Below are 4650 nucleotides of genomic sequence, written 5' to 3'. Positions count from 1 at the left end.
TGAGTCATAGACCCGGGAATGGAGGAGATGACTTGAAGAGGAGAAGAGGCTATAGCCAGGGAGAACAAAGCACGTCGGTCATGGCATCTAGAGGAACTACGAAAAATTGGGTGTTTTCTGGTCCTTGGGGTGACCCACAGGGAGTGGGATCCCCATTATGGGGATGGATGGGGCATGAGGAGACCATCCCGCTTCTGAGCTCTATGGAGCCAGAACCTGACACGGGAGACGCAGACCGGGTGATTGTGGGACCTTGGGACTTAAAATCTGTTAACCCTTTTGAGTCAAATTTATGGTTGTCCTTACGAGAGCCGTTGCTCAAACAAGAGACGTTGCCTCATGCACCCGTTAATGTTGAAGAACCTCTGTTTGATTTAATAAATAGAACCAATCCGTTTGAAAAGAAAGAGCCTCCTGGTTTATTTAAAGAGGGGGAAGGCCACATATAAGAACCTTCACAGTGAAGATATTTTAAATAAATAAATAATGTAAATAATGCTGTGCAGCTCTTTGAAAGCCAAGCAGCTTGAAAGCAAGCTATAAAAGGATCAACAGAGGCAAGGACACAGGAAGCAAGCAAGCGGGGCACCGTGGGATGAAATGCAGATCCCACCGTATCCATGTATGGCCTAGTGGCTCCAAACGGATCTGTGTCATCACTAGCTGTGAATTGAAAGGGAAGAGAGGCTGCAAATCAAACCAAATCAGAATGTTGCGAGGGTCCAGTGTAGTCGCAGCCTTAGATGTTACAAGTACCAGTGAAGTCAGGAGGATTCAGGCAGCTGTTCAAGGTTTTTTTTTTTTTTTTTTTAATATTCCTTATTTTTAAAAGCAAGGTTCACGGTGCACTGGTTGTGACATCCCACTTGTAGAACGTACTCTCTACTGAAGCTCGCCTAGAATTGAACCAGAGATCTCTTCAGTGCTAGGTAAAGATATTTTTATTATCTCAGGTTATTTCAAGGTTTTTCAGGCTGTCAGCTTTGTCTTTTAACCATGACTTGACAGTTCCACCACCTTGGTTGTTCTGTTTGCTTTTACTGCTCGATTTTGATTGTTTAATTGTGCTTGCCATTCTGAAAGCCTTTGGTTAGAAGAGCCGCATTGTAAATGTTCCAGTGCAATAAACTTGCGCTTTCCTACCACTTCGATACACAATTACAAGCTTTTTATTTCCCCCATGTCTAGAAAACTGCCTTAAGTTCCATTGAGAAAAAAAATATAAGATATAAAGGAACAGAACGAACAAATGAATGAATGAACAGAAGCATGTCAAATCTAGCCTCTGAGAAGATACGCAGAAGTAGTTTCTTTGAGGGATGTGCAATTGGTCCATGCTCCGATTATCTTGTTTTCACATTCACAATGAACTACACTCCCAATCTCTATATCAGGACTACATTCAAGCAATTCCTATGTGACAAATAATGTATGTAATCAATTCCAACTGTTTGGACTTCTTGAGATAATACAACATAGATTAAAAAACACACACACAAATATTCATGTTCATGTTCTTTGATGAAAAATATCACCATGGCATAGTTGATTGTTTTTCAACTACTTGAGAAAAATATTTCCTATAGTGTTTGATTGGGAAATGATTATTTTTGTATTGGTGAGGAGATTTCCTTCCAGTGGCAGTCCCCATGCTTTCTAGCAGGGATGAGAATCCAACACTGATTGCATGAGCTTCCCACTGACTAACCTTTTAAAAGAAAGAGTTGGACTTCCAGAAGCTAGGGGACAAAGTTCTTCTTCAGAACAAGGCAACACATCAAGCCTTGTTTTACTCATCAAAGCCATATTCACACCTTCCAGAAAAGACCATCTGATACCAACTGCTGTCTCCTGACAACAAGAACAAAATGGGTTTCCCTTAGCACACCACTTGCCATTCTAGCCAGGATGACAAGCAGCCTATGAAATCAGTCATGTTTTTGGCCAGCACTTCCAGAGGCCAACTAAATCACGGGATTGAGACTTGGGGCTTGTCTACACATGGCAATCAAAATAGGTTGGACTAAATAGGGTCACTAGGAGACCCGGGATGCCATTTGGTGGTATCCTTGCATCCTAATGCCATATAGACCTCAAGCGAGTCTCTTTGGTCAGCAGCAGCCTTCCCAGTATCATGGTCACTTAAGAAGAGAGCCATTTCTGAGATTGGCAAATTAAACACTTCCTCAGCTCTATGGAGGGGATGAGGAAATGAAAAAGAAATTTTAAGTGCAGTGCATATGTGCTGTATCACTTAAAAAAACACACAAATACAAATGACTAATGGAAATCTTCCTCCTGGAAGCTTTTGTTTGCCTTTCTTTTAAAGATCTGGTTGAAAGCCTGCTTGGTTTGGCTGAGGAAGTGTTTAGTTTCCCAATATCCTGAAGTGGCTCTTTTCTTAAACCACTTCATGATAGTGGCTAATTAAAAGAGGAAGGCTTGCTTTGGTCCATTCCCTGTGATCACGTGTGCTGGAAACAGACCAAACCAGAGCAATCCTACCCACATAAAAATGTAGAAGCCCCTTACAGGGGCCAGGAAGGTGGAGGTAGGAACACTCTGGGGATGATTTGATTTATGCCAGTTCCTACGTTGTATGATTGTGGTTGAAAAGAGTGAACGGACTCACAGTTGTCCAAAATCTGGGCTAAGTGTCCATCTGATAGCACCAATAGTCATTGACTGGAAGCAGCAGTTAAGTGTATTTCCTTCCCTTCTTCCTTCCTCCTATAGGAAGTTAGAGGATCAAAAAAGCAGGGGTCTAATGACATCAAGGGACATGACTACACCTATCATTTCAGAGTCATGGTCATGCCTGCCATGTCCCCAAAGACATCTGGTTCCAGAGAGAGCTGGGGGGGGTTATCTGGTCCTCTGTCCCCCAATTCTCTCCTGAGAAGACACTAGTGGCAGGGACGGGGCATCAGTGACTCTGTTCCCACGTTGGGCAGTAAAGGAACATGATATGCAACTGCAGTGCACTCTCACTTTTCTGTGGGTTGACCGTTCCTAGTTTTGTTACCTGTGTCCTCAGCAGCAGAACAAACATTTGAAATGTGCATAAAATGAATCTGTGCCTGTCATCTGCAAACTAATTTGAGAATGCAATACATCAGAGAAGTGTGGATTTGCAATATTTATAAGAATTTCCACTTGTGCCCCCTCTGGAGAAGATATTTGAAGTCTGTTATTTTTACAGAAAGGGCAAACACACAATGAAAGCAATCATTATATTGTATAGTAAATGTTAATAGTATTCTAATCACGGATTTCCTTTGGTTTAATATTTGTACAAAGCTTTAAGTCATTTTTATAATTCCATTAGTACTGGATTTCTTTCTTTCAAAATGCTTGCGCTGCGAAAAGTAGGTATTTATCCTCCCACCCTCTTATTGAGCAAAAGCATGGTGTTATGTTAACCCTGTGCTCCGTTCCTTTTTCTCAACCCAAAGGGCTCACACTGGTGACATTTCCTCTTTCGTTCGCTGCCATCAGTGGATTTCTTTATCCACGCTGTAAAGGACTTAAGTCTGACACTGGTTGCCAACAACAGAACTAGTTTATTAAAGGGTATTAGGGTAATTAGGGCAATTCATGATCACAGATGTTCTTTATTCATTTCATATAATCAGAATCATAGACATATATACTGTATTCTGCCACACATTCAATCATCTCTTGTTTTATTTATTCACTTTAACCAGCTTATCTTTATTATTTTCAGTTCTCACACTTTCTCTCTCTCTTTGACTTAACTGATTCTCTGCCTCCACCCCTCCTGTCCTCTCATAGGCTTATGCAAATGAGCTCCAGCTATGAGCGACAGGCGTGAGGTGGGGCATCCGTCACACATGGCAACCCACATGTTCAGGGAACAAGACTTTTATTGTCAACTGCACCAGACTTTGGGCACTATTTATCTCTTGGAGACTCTCTTTGGAAGGAATAGTGCAATGAGATTTAGTTAGAATTTTCTCCCTCTTTGCAGGAATGGAAAACATTCTGTTTATATATTCTGTCTATGTGACCAGTCTAATATCATTGTTAAAATATGGGCAAGGGACAAAAATCATGGTGTACTGAGGGAAAAAAAAATACCCTGCCTGAACAAACAGAGATATTTAGCAACAACTTGACAAAACGTGTAATGATGCAGAGATGTAGAGGATAAATCCTAATACCCAGAGCAATGTTGAAATTTCAAAGTTATATCTTATGTAGATATGAGTTTCTGACAATAATAAACTCTTCCTCTCTCCAATTTACCCCACTGGCAAAATGAATCCTGGCTATGCTGCAAATGAGTCTTAAATTTGAATTTAAATGAACTGAAATAGTTGAATCAACATTTTTCTTCAGCAAGAAAAAAAGTCATGGCAGTAGGTTTGTGAATTTCATCGATGAATCCCTTCCTTCCTTTTATTTATAGCCCATCTTTCTTACCAGCAAAGGGACTCAAACTCTGTTCAAATCAGATGTCTCCTCAGAAAAGCATAGCGGGCACATTAGTTTTAACTAGGCTGACACACTGTCAAGACCTGGATGTTCCAGCTCAAGGCTGAATCTGGGAGCACGCCCATGCTGTCAACCTGAATGTTCAGTGGTGGAACCCCTCTCCCATGATCTGCCTTTTTCCTGCCATGTCCT

The sequence above is a fragment of the Pogona vitticeps genome, chromosome 1 (genome assembly GCF_051106095.1).
Source record: "Pogona vitticeps strain Pit_001003342236 chromosome 1, PviZW2.1, whole genome shotgun sequence".
Taxonomy (NCBI): Eukaryota; Metazoa; Chordata; class Lepidosauria; order Squamata; family Agamidae; genus Pogona; species Pogona vitticeps.
The sequence above is the reverse complement of the archived record's forward strand: the minus strand, read 5'-3'. Positions refer to the sequence as shown.